This window comes from Electrophorus electricus, chromosome 11 (genome assembly GCF_013358815.1).
Source record: "Electrophorus electricus isolate fEleEle1 chromosome 11, fEleEle1.pri, whole genome shotgun sequence".
Classification (NCBI taxonomy): Eukaryota; Metazoa; Chordata; class Actinopteri; order Gymnotiformes; family Gymnotidae; genus Electrophorus; species Electrophorus electricus.
The window spans coordinates 48,485-60,807 of NC_049545.1; the positions used below are offsets into that span (position 1 = coordinate 48,485).

At 37.6% G+C, this 12,323-nt stretch overlaps 1 long non-coding RNA gene across 1 annotated transcript; it reads right to left on the minus strand.

Moving 5' to 3' along the window:
• Positions 1 to 5,328: 5,328 nt before the first annotated feature.
• LOC118242229 lies at positions 5,329 to 7,952 on the minus strand. Its single transcript, XR_004776680.1, has 3 exons — positions 7,795 to 7,952; positions 6,850 to 7,069; positions 5,329 to 6,529 (listed from the first exon to the last, which is right to left on the minus strand). It is a non-coding gene; the product is annotated as an uncharacterized LOC118242229 (long non-coding RNA).
• Positions 7,953 to 12,323: the final 4,371 nt, after the last annotated feature.

The window sequence follows — 12,323 nt, forward strand, 5'->3', positions numbered from 1 at the left end:
CTGTTTGAGTAGGTTTCCTCTGGGGTATCTGGTTTCCCACAGTCCAAAAACATGGAGGTTAGGTTGATTGAATATTCTAAATTGTCCTGTATGAATGTGACATGTGGGTGTGAATTTGTGCATGTATGTCCAGTGATGGTTTCTGGCCTGTCTTAACCTCCTCCCCTTCCCCTGCACCTGGTGCAGTCCGCCAGGGGGCTGTGGTTTCTGATAGAGAGTATGCTGTATGCAAATTGGCTGCTGCTTCTCATCAGTGTGTGAGTGTTTGACAAAAACACTGTCCTTGATTCTGATAAATGCGCTATATAACTGTAAATAATAATAAAAATAATAATGACATGGTGTCTTCCCAGATTATTATACAAACAATTCCACTGCCATCGCAACATTGATCAGAGGCATGGTGTTCGTTTGAGACCGATGAACAGCAGTAAGTTGTTGGTTAAGTCAAGGATCTGTTTTTACTTTATCTAGTTGTACAAAGCATGGGTCTGTATTCCTGAGCAAATCCTCAACCCTGACAATGAGACAAGGACCAGCAATGCAAATCACACATGTACCACCATATTACACACTATTTGTGCATCATTTGTAGCTTTTACACATCATAAACATGATTGACATGATGAAACAAATAAACCATTGTTCCCACTGTTTCAACAATACAGGCTGAAACAGGTGCTCTAGTCTGAGAGCTTACACAGCACAATTATTTTTAGCACAATTTGTATTTGAACTACTTAATTAAGATCTATTTCCATTATTACAAACATATGGAAAATATTTTTTCAAAATATAAATTTAGAACTATGAATATTAATAATATTGCATAGATGGTTATTGTAACAGCCCCAGTGCTGCAGGGTGAGGGGCAGGATGCACAGACTCCATCGATGTAGACAGACGTTTATTAACAAACAACGAATACAACGATGGCACTCACACATAACATAAACAATGAACATGAATATACAGCTAACTAACGTGAACAATAACAATGGCAACAAGAACAAGGGCAAACATGAACAATGACCGACAATACTGCACAAACCAGCAGGGGCTTAAATACTTACAGACAAACACTAAACCATGTGCAAGTGTGTGCTAATGAGGAGGGGGTAGTTACAAATAAGGCAACAACAATGACTTCCCACTGCACGCAGCGGGCCGAACAACATGACTAGTGGTGTGTTCGTTTTTAGGAAATCACAATTAACACAGTTAGGAGCATAAATGTTACAATGTATTAAATATAAGATATTACAAAAAGAAAGGAAATGGTGCATAAACAAGATATTCATATTTTTCAAAGAATTTTCAAAGAATTTTATATAACTAAGAACAGTGCTGCCATTATTAGCAATCAGTCATCGGTCCATGTTTGTCACTCAAGGGCAGGACATGACTGAAACAGTGATGGACATAATTTCTTAACAGGGGGAACAGCTGTACATACCTGTTCTCCAGTTCTGTGACCTGACAGGGAGAGTGAAAGAAATAGAAAGAAGAGAGGAGAATAGAGAGAGACAAAAAGAGAAACAAAATGTGGGAAACAGAGAGAGAAAGCAAAATAAAAGCAGGGTGAGAGAACAGACAGAGACATTTGACAGAAGCAGAGACATTTCTATATATTTTATTTATAAATCACCAAAAATAAATCCATCCACTTTTTTGAGGCATGAATCTCACCACACGTCAGGCTGCAGGTCACTATGACCGAGTAACTTGGCTGGAGCTCTGTGTCACTGAGAAGAATGCAGTTTTTCTGTATGAGCTCATCCAGGGCTTGGACAGTGGCCTGCTCTTCCATCTCCAACAGAGAAAGTGTAACCCTTCAGGGTTCCTTCAACACTCTCTTCATCTCTGCATACTTCTTTTCTTTATTGTATGTAAATGCTGAGGCCTTTTTCCAACAGAGGAGAATGCATTTATGTTTACTTTGTTGTGAAAAATAATTATACAATATTCAATACTACTTTGAGCAATTGCTCAAAATACTATTACCAGTCTCATTAACCTACATCTTACAAGTTTGAGATCTCACAGCAGCCACTAACTGATACACCAGTGCACCAGCATGCATATCAAGACTGTAATTTCATAATTAGCAGCTATAATTCCAGTTAACACTGTGCAAAATTCAAATGACATTGCTTTTTAACTGACTTTAATTTCCTTTTGCTTGGCCTCTAATTTCTTCATCCTGCATGTGACAAGGTCCTTTTATATCTTCATACGTTCCTGAAATGAGAGAGGTCAGCTTCAGTTTGTCTTCTGTGAAAATTATATGCAAAAGCTCAGAGCAGAAACAAGAAGACTGAGAAGGACAACATAAAACATAAAAGAATATATCTTATATATATATTGGGCTTTCATGCTAACTTTCTTAGCTACACTAGTAAAGAGTGAAACAGAAAGATTATTTCAGCTAGCACTGGTTATCTTAAAATGATTGGAAATGAGCACAGCACAATGTTTTAAAAAGCAGCAACTGCCTTGATGAAAGCAAGTTGGGTCAGATTGCTGTTTTCAAGCCTCATGGGAGAACTGCATGGTCATTTATCCACCATGTCTGACCATGACTGAAAGGCATTTATCCTTGACTTGTCATCACAAAGAGTTGCCCTCCAGCACCTGTGCTCACATACTGCCTCTCAACTCAGACATTTATAGAACTGGTATTTGTGAAAGTGGGTCATAGATGAGTGTTCTGAGCTTATGGACTATTAGGTACAGTAAACCCACTCTGAGGTTAGATGGCAGCATGTGTAAATACAATCACACTGAAAGTGGTGCTGCCAAAAATATATTTTCCCAGGAAAATTAAGAATTAAGGTGTAAGAAGTAAGATGTATTCAATAAATAATAAAATGAAAATATATCAGTAAGACTTAGGTTATGCAGTGGATATGATGATCCACAGTTAGTTATTCAGTGCAGTTACAGCAGTAAACATACATGCATCTGAATGCAAAAGTGCAACTGTTGTCAAATGAATTTATTCTAGGAATAGACTTGATACACAACAATGTCACACATAATCATACGTTTATATTAGGTACAGTAATGTCCTACACAGCAATAAATAGTTGTTCAATGTGATTGCTCATAATAAGAATGATTTTCTGTGCTGCTCCTTGTGAAAATGAATGAGAAAATGATTGAGATTGTTACTAAAGGTGCTCTGCTGTCTAAAATGGATAATAGTTCAATATCCTCCTTTCTACAGTACATCCACCCCAAAACTGTCCAGGGAGTTTTTCAGTTTGGAGCCAGTCTATTGCCACAAAAAGGACAGCATATTCAACATCACACTGGCAGAAGACCCCTGTAGACATTAAAAGACTTGGGTTTTCTCAGAAAAAGTCTGCTCATCCCTGCTCATCCCTCATCTGTACAGAGCCTCTGTGTTAACCTCCCAGCCTTTTGTTGAAGTAGACACCAACATATCTGTCAGCTCAGTATCTCGTTCCATCATATTAATTGGTCTAGTTGAGGTCCTCTTCTCCTGAAGTCATGCCAATCTCCTTGGTCTTAAACATATTGAGTGTTAGGGCCCTTTACGCCTCTTCTTATTTAACCACTACAGAGCTGTCAAGGGATGTCAGAGTTGTCAGAGAATGATAGAGATCCAATTTGTATTATTTTATGTTCACCTTTTTAATAAATCTCTTATTAAACACTTTCTGCATAATCATTTTATTGTGCTGCATGCTGCTTCACGTCAGCAACTTTTACACATATGAAATAACATTTTAAATTAAGGATCTTTATCATGCTATAAGATGTCTGCATGTCCTGTGCAGAGAATGCTTCTATCGCAGGTCACTAGATGGCGACAGAGGACAAATCTTGTGGCATAAATTTGTAAAAATATTACTTTTGACATTTTTGCTGAGATCTCTTTTAGACAAACAAGAAAAGCTTCTACTACTATCAAAAACTAATAATATTTATTCAAGTATGAAGACAACGATTGCATGAATAAATGATTACCTGGCTTTTTGTGAGGTTTAAATTTGGAAACTTACGTAGTGTTTTAATATTAGGCTGCCCTACTTAAAGCTTAATGGATACCATATAATATTACTGGCAAAATAATAACCCATTCCTGAATTTACTGGGTCATTTTGTCCACATCTTGCCCCTGAAAAACAATAGATTTTGGATGTCTTTGTATGCACTCTTCTTTTGGAATCTGAGGCATATATGAAAGACCATTAGGTCCATGTATATGCTGATGCATATGTGGTGCATATATGATATGTGATGCATACCCTGTCTTCCAGAATGATTTCCTGTTGTCAGTAGGCATTTCATGTTCATCATTAGGCAGCAAGGACATGCTTTAAAAATAGCTACCTCCATTATTGAAATGTTTCAGAAAGTGTTATAGCAAACTGTATAAGGATAGTAAGATGGACCCAAAAAGGTCATATTGTATAACTACCATTTAAAGCCTTTTAGAAGTGGCCTAAAACCATAATCAGTTAAAACTACTGTTAAGAAATAGTCAAATTAGCCAACCAAGTAACAATCTGAGTATAAATAAAAAGTACAAAAATAAATGAATAATAAAATGGAATTTGTAATTAAATATGAATTACCTGTGTAATACCTGTGTAATATTGGTCATTTTAGGATCTTTTTGTTTAAATAACTTGAGGGTATGGATGTGTCACTTTTTCTCCAGTGATGATTTGCAACATTGAGCATTAAAGCCTTCTCATCCCTTTGCCGTGACATCTGTCTATCCCAGGTTAAAGGGATACCTACCATTCAATTAAGTATGTATAAACTGAGTGTACAGGTTGAGACTAAATGGGGAATAAACCTTTGGGAGAGGTCCCAGGTCATGACTGTAATTGTAATGAGAGAACAGTATCTTGTCACCATACCAGCTTGGACCTAGAGAAAGCACATGATGCAACTCTGACTCACAGGGTTAATAACTCTGCTGGCAGATTTGTCAATAGACTTTGAAACAGCAATAGAAAATGTATAGATTACTTAAGGGAATGGATTATCTAAACATAAATGTTGGAGTGTCTATAATGAACAACAAAGCCAAGCAGGACACAAGTGCAATATTTTTACAGTGTCAACCTTTATTAAAGAGGGAGTTCACCTTACTTTACTTTTGATACATTCCATGCATTTCTTGGATTTCTAGATACTTAAATGTTTTTTTTTAACATAAATTACTTAAATATCTTAAACCTAATTCAAAGAACAATACAAACCATCAAGAGAATGAACCAAATCACAGTGAGAATACATTGATCATGGGGACCAAAAAAGCTTATTTTTTAGTCTTATTTTATTAGGTTTTGAGAAATTTAACATTGAGAAGATACATAGATTCATAAATTAGCATGCACAAATTAATAAATTAATGTACATATATTCATTATTCATTGTCATTCATTGTGAAAGGTTTTGCAAATATTGACATAAAAACTCTTTCAGCCTGTTTATACCTTCACATGAGTTTCTAGTGATGGGATCATGTTCAGATTTTACTTGGCCAGTTATAAACACTCCGACAGCATAAGCAGCATACTTCTGCTATGTGTTGACTCCTCTGTTATTGCCAAACAGCTCTCTGGATGGTAGCGGTTCTGTCCACTGCAGAAACCAAGCAGCTGCAAACCAAAAATTCCTCCAGCTATACAGATGATTCATGCAGATGATTCATGCAGATGATTCACACAGATTATTCATTACATGCTTTAAAGCAAATCAAATCAAAATGTATTTATAGAGCGCTTTTTATAATAGATGTTGTCACAAAGCAGCTTTACAAACGTCCAAGTCCAAGCCCCCAGTGATCAAGCCAAAGGCGACAGTGGAAAACTCCCTAGAGTATGCGGAAGAAACCTTGAGGGGAACCAAGACTCAAACAGGGGGCTCATCCTCCTCTGGCCATTAAATGATATCTTCTAATATTTGGTATGATCCAGACATGGAACACATGTTAATGTGAGGTGTAAACAGGCCCTTTGACACATTTACAAAACATCTGCCAGGTACCAGGTGTCTTTTTGGTGAACCATTCCTTTAAGGGCAGTACAAAAATCACACACAAGGTCAAAAAACTAGTTGACAGAAACATGGATGAACTTGTACACCCAGAATATGAAAAACTACATTAACAAAACCAAAACAAACCATGTGGAGGTGGGAAACTGTAAGGTAACATTAGAGGGGTGAAGTAAAGTGTAAGGTGGAAACAAGTTGAACCTGTGGTTGTTGATGTTTTCCTTTTTTTTCTTCTTATTACCTGCTGATACTATAATAGGTCTCCTCCTTGTTCCATGAAGTTCCAAAAACTTGAAGGGAAGCACAGTGAAGGCCTTGTCGAACCTCCTGGCATGAGAACACTGCCGCGTGCTTAGAGAAGCTCAGAGTTGAGAGTGCTAATTGCTCAGCATATAAATGCCACATTCAGTCATGCGGTAGAGTCCAGCCAAACATAGCTGCATTCTCAGGGAAAATGCATGGCACAAGTATGAGAAGCTGTTCTGCCCTGAAAGAAAAACAAAGTTCAGTTATTTCATTTTATTGACACATAAATTCCAAGTTACTTTCACCTGCCCACGGCAGCATATTTTCAAAGCACCCTCAACATATAGCTCCTACATACAGAACAATAGGGAAGTGTAAAAGCCAGGCCATACACCTGAATAGAGAACCTCGTTTGAAATGAAATAAACATGATCGTCGGTTGGCTCGTGTTGCTTACAATGATCAGACAAAAGCAGTGGATGGCTAGGCTGCTGAAATGAAAAAAAAGGTAGTGGGGCACTGTATGTGTCTGCTCATGTTTCACTCACTCACTTGCATTACCATCTCACTTACTGTACCCCCTCCTGCATGGCTAGGGAAAGCTATCCTCCAGATCTCTGTCCCTAATGGCTGTTGCCTTCTGGGGAGTTTTCAAGCAGAAGGGACCAGCCGACAAGCAAGTGATCGCTCAGCGAAACGGAGAGTGCACTCTTGAAATAGAAAACTGGAATGGGCTTGGGGGGGTTGTCTGGATGAGCTGAAATGTTATTTGGATGATACCCTGCATTAAACAGAGAAGGGAAAAGCTGTGTTGAGTTTCTCATTGAGAAGGCAGCAGCTGAATTCATTGCGATAAGGCAATAAGGCTAATGTTACCTGATCTGGTATAATGTGAACCAATTACCACTCCATTGCACTTCATTACAGAACTGTAATAGTGCCAGGGTCAGCACTGCTACTGGAGCAGCCGCAGAGAAATTGAGTGGTCATTGATAATATGATAAACAGTGACAGTGGGAGAGAGTTTCAGCGCTCAAACAAATTATTGAAATTTACAGTGAGCTGAGGGAATCAGCCGTGGCTCATTTAGGCAGCACTGGTCCAGATCAGCTCAGCCCACACAAAGAAGCATTTATGGGGAGGAAATCTAAAACGATCAAAGAATTACTGCACACGCTGAACTTTAGAGACCTGCAAAGGTCACTGAAACTATTCAGAGGAAGCAGTGTTCTTCTGTGTATGGCACAAATGACCTGTTCAAGTGCTTCAGATATTGATATAACAAAAATGTATATTGTGAAGAGTCAGTCATATTGTGAAGTCAGTCACACAAGTGCAAAGGTAGGCAGACATTCTCAGATATGCAGCGTGAAAATGACTCGATTAGAATCCTACAAAATGACTTGACTTTGGTCTTACATATATCCACAATAATGTAATACCAAGCCAACTATTAGTAAGTAAAAATGTAAGAACACCAATCTAATATGTATATGTACCACATACAGTCAGCACTTTAGATTACGGGTGTGTTCAAACTTGTAGTTTGGTTCCCTTGGTCTGGAACAAACAAGAAAAAGATACATTAGTACATTTTAGTTCGGGTTTGCTTAGCGTTCACTATCACAAATTTACAATTAAACCAAAATAAGTTAAACAAAACAATGACGTATGATACAGTATTTGGGCTTAATGCACTTATTGGGGTTGTGTATATCCGGTGGTATTCACCATCTGGAAACACAGCAAGATGTGTTAAAAGTGTCAAAACAGCAAAAGAAATTCCTCCGCTACGCATTCTAAAGAAGGTATGCGGCAAAGACTTTTCCGACGTGTTTACCAAACTGTAATGGAAATTTTTTGTTTGTTTGTTTTCAATACACTCTGTTCTGTAGCAGCGCGTTTAGTGTTTTGTGTTTTAGACATCATGTCCTGTGTTTGATTCGTTCAGATGCCTTTGGTTCGTATTATGTTCATACTCCAATGAGCCGCACAAAAATTCATTAAGAAACGAATCGAGACCCACCTGCTGCAGGCGGCCTCGGGACGTTTACTCGGTTCTAAGTGAAACGTATACACTTACTAACAGTGCAACTACACCAGGTTTCGTTTTAATCGAACTAAAGCTGCAAAATCTGAACACACACTAAATATATATATATATTTTAAAATCATTGCCATGTACTATCGGTCGATAATATTGGCAAAATATCTTTTACAATTCCTTATTTGTTGACTGGGGAGATTTCCATGAAATATTGGTACATACAGATACAGCAGCTCCAGCACTGAGAATGAAGAGCCTGTTTGTGTTTTTATCCTCGTAGGCACTGCATTTCATGCAATAACATCAAGAAGGCCGATGCATCTTAGTCATAACACTGGGAAAGAATATGAGTAATTTATCACATATAATTCTACTCCTAACATTTACCCCCTTTCATGTCCCTATGGTTTGCAATGTGTTGGTAAGACCATCTACTCATTAAGTACACATATGTTTAAAGATGGACGTTCCAAACACAGGACTGTCACAGCATATCCAGGAGGTGAAACATACATGGAACCTGTTGTTTCACAAGCCAAATAATACATTCTAATAGACAAACTGATTAGGATAGATAGATCATTCCTTCAGCAAGAAAGCTGGTGTATATGCTATCTAAAGACTGAACATCTACAGAGGCCACACCTCTGTAAGTGGATCCAGGTGTGACCAGATTAGAGTTTTTGCTGTTGACTATGTCTTTGTGTAGCTCTAATGAATGTGTGTTGTCTGAACATTTGCTGCTTTGTTTTTATCTTCATCTTCAGCACTTTGCACTTTATAACTGTGTGAAAAATAAAATATTTTTGATATGTCAGCTTTTTTCTACTTTTTTTCTACTGGACAGACTTGACCCATTGTTTTGGTGTGTGATTCACTTACTTGCTTTTGCTATGTATTATCATTTAAACGTTAATCCTGGCAATATAGTAGTAATAGAAAACTACAAAGCATGAACATGAATCCTAAGTACATGTATGACTAATGTTTGTTTACACAAATACATACACACGAAAATGTCTAACAGTGTACCTCTGAAGAAATTCTCTTTTTGCCACCATGAAAGAAACAATTCGAACCAAATGCTGTCAGGCCCACTTTTTCCAATCCATCAAGGTAATCAGATTATGTTTACCTGGATGTGACAATTGTAAAATGCTATTAAAAACTTAAATGGAGTTTAGGTTGAAAACGGTGGCACGCATGAAATGATGTGCAAACACCAAGAAGAGATTCCTATCATTATTTAGTCAGGCTCTGGTCTGACTAGTAAAAAGAAAATTAGCATTGAGACTGCCTTCTGTTGATAAGGAGCCCTCACAGAGCAGAATACCAAGAGATGTATAGCTCAGAGGTTAGGGGGGTACATAACGGTCAAGTGCTTGGCCAGCTGAAGAAATGGTGTAGGCTACTTCCTGGAGTGTAGGGTACTTACACTGTATGTGGTCTTTTATAAATATGCTTAGTCAAATTTCCATTAGAGATATTAATAATGCTCTGAAGCTTTACAAAGATGACTGTTTTACAGGCATAATTTAAGAGAATTTAATTTAAGAGTCCAGTTAAATTGCCTTGATCTAAATAGGTAATATATTGAATGCATGCTTCGTTGATCCAATCTGAGGTGGCACAATTTATCGAAACCACCATCTTTAAATATTATTTAAAGATTATTTTGCTTTCATCTGCTGTCTGCTTACAGATAAATCACGTAAATGTGATAAGAGCTCAATTTGGAGAGCTGTACTATAATCCCAGTATAGAAATGATTTGCTCTTATTTATCTCTACGTGGTCCATGCACACGTCTTGTTTGACAAGATTGTACAGTTATGAATGGAAAGCTGGCACCATTACCTCATTCTAAACTTAATGTCTTTTAAGAGTGAAATGATTAGCATAAAGAAATGATGTTAGACATTCCAGTTTCCCTTTGCAGAAGTGTGCAGTGGTCATGAGGTATAAAGGCTGAACATGTGTGCTTTTGAGGCTGAAAACACATTGAGATTTTAAACTTTTAATACTTCAAAGTAGCATTTTGAGATGAAACATTAGCATTTGTAGTTTTTTCTGCTCTTTGATATTGATTTAGCATTTTAAAATAGGTTTGGCGCCTAATTCACACTTCAGTGTGTGTGTGTGTGTGTGTGTGTGCGTGTGTGTGTGTGTGTGTGTGTATCTATCTATCTATCTCTCTCTCTCTCTCTCTCTCTCTCTCTCTCTCTCTCTCTCTCTCTCTCTCTCTATATATATATATATATATATATATATATATATATTATTGTGATGAACCTATTTTATAGTATTGAACAGCCTATTGTATTGTAGACACTGTTGACAATTGTGTAGCAAATTTCTTATAGCATCTTGCTTCTGCAAATATAATATTCTAATAATGCAAAGTACTTTGCAAAGGAAAGATTGCTGTTCTTCTGAACTACAGCATATCCCTTCAACTCAGACTGAATTAATAGTATCCCTTAGACATGGAGTTCCTTTGCTTACATCCATATTGTAAAATGGAGGAAATCACAGTGTCATACCCTGCAAACAGCAGTGCTTAGGGTGGCTGCTGTGGGCCTGGCAACAGTAAGAACAGGCCGGTCCACTATCCAATATCCACAGCCCCTCACACAGCAGCGACAAACCTGCACATACAACCGGCACATAATAATGCTAATGCGCAAGATAATTTTAAGATAATTTTATTCCCATTCATTTAACCTTTCTCACAGTTAAGGAAATTGAGCCTGTTAATTTTCACTGTAAGATTTACATCAGTTTTTTAAAATATTGGAATGTTATCCTAATCATGTTGTCATTTATGATAGTGAGCAGTAGTGTGATATCTAATAGGTATACCAATGTCAAATAGGTAATTAGCTCACCTAATTGAACGGTACTGGTAGCAATGTGATTGAGCATATCTTATGAAGTGCTCCTGCCTCTGTGGAAGCAGTGGATTCATACAGGGTTCTAGATTTTTTTTCTCATGTCCTCTGCTCTTGAGAGGAATAACCTATTGGGTTCACTACAAATGCTTAAGACGGTGAACAAACACTGTCTTTGTATCGGGACTAACATGACACTCAGTGTGGAAGAGGTTAGCTTCCTAAAGTTAAACGCATCACTTAGCTCATTTTAAGGGGCTTTGAACGGACAGACATTAACCTGAAATATATGCGGCCCCTCTTCCTCCCGCTTAATCCAGTATTTAATTAGAGCAGGTCAAGGGCTGGGGTCGCGTGCCTGCCTGATCGCTGGCTAACGCTAGCCTGCCACACAAAGAGAGTAGTGATGAACTACAGGAATGGGAGGAGATCACAGTCTAACGGGTGGTAGGTATTCTTACAGAGTAAGGGCATGCAGAGGGAACAGAGCATGTAGTGATATGGCTCTAGGCTTGTAAACAGAGATAGCTGAGTTTACACTTTTTAAAGTAGCCTAACACTCATGTTCAGCACTTTTCAGATTTGTCTGAGCTTTGTATAGCCTTATAGACTACGTCATAATCAGTTACTCAATTATTATTTTTTCTCTTATAGCGGTATAGCAGAAGAAAAGAATAGATTTTATCAGTTGCCCACTAGATTTTCTTCTTTATGATTCCCTCTACAAGATGTACTAGAATGTGTAGCAACAAACCAAATGATCAATAGAAAGTGATCACGTCCTTCTTCAGTGTCCAAATTACTTGTAATTCTGCATTCTAGACACTAGGGGGCACAGCTTGACTACAAATGTCCATAGCATGCTTTTCTATATGTTATGTTCTGAATATACTCAGTTTATCAGAACCAACACCATGATAAATTTACACAGAAGTTAGTTTCAGAAATTATTATAAATCCTATTACTCTAAATTTCGTGATACATCTAGATTGCCAATATGTCAGTATGGTACAAATTATTTTCAAACAACCCTAATATTAATTACCCAGGTTGTCAGGTAATAAACTCTTCCCTGACAGTGATGTGTTGACGGAAAA